This window comes from Cynoglossus semilaevis, chromosome 16 (genome assembly GCF_000523025.1).
Source record: "Cynoglossus semilaevis isolate Cse_v1.0 chromosome 16, Cse_v1.0, whole genome shotgun sequence".
Taxonomy (NCBI): domain Eukaryota; kingdom Metazoa; phylum Chordata; class Actinopteri; order Pleuronectiformes; family Cynoglossidae; genus Cynoglossus; species Cynoglossus semilaevis.
In genome coordinates, this window is record NC_024322.1 from 15,857,145 (window position 1) to 15,857,911 (window position 767).

Consider the following 767-nt stretch of genomic DNA (forward strand, 5'->3'; position numbering starts at 1 on the left):
AGCTGCAGCCTCATCACAAAAGTCCACCAGAGAAGAAAGTCCAGCAACATCTGAACAAACGCTAACGAACGCTGAGTGGGTCGGGTCCACGCCCCACGGGCTGAGAAACTGCTGAGTCGCTCTCGGCTTTTTTTATTTGTATTTGCACAAGACGTGGACACAAAAGAACAACGTTAAGGTGTGAACACTGGAGACGATTGACTTGAACTGAGGTCAGGCAGGAGGTCAGAGGTCAGGCAGGAGGTCAGAGGTCGGGCAGGAGGTCAGAGGTCGGGCCGTCGTGAGTTATGTTGCGAGTTCGCAGCGTTACAACTCGGAAAATGTTCCGAGTAAAAGTTTGGAACGTTGTTGCTCCAAGTTCGTGACCGTGCCCTGAGAACGTTGCATTTCCAGGTTAGGAGTGTTTCACTTTGTCTTCCTACACACCCGGAGACACACACACACCCGGAGACACACACACACACACACTTTGCACAAGTGATCTGTTGTTCTGCCGTTCTCACCTAAAACCACAGAGAAACCGGACTCCCATTGTCAGCTGGGATTCTTTTCAGCAGAGTAACAGTCGACTGAAAACAGGACGACTCAAGTGTGTGTGTGTGTGTGTGTGTGTGTGTGTGTGTGCAACACGACACTCCACGCAGCCTGGGTGGAGATGCTGCTGTGTGTCTTCAGCGCTGCGTCACACACATACATGTCCAGGGCGTGTCTGCAGCAGACGAACCTGGCAGAGCTGCCGATCACTTTCAGCCCTCCGGAGGGCAGCA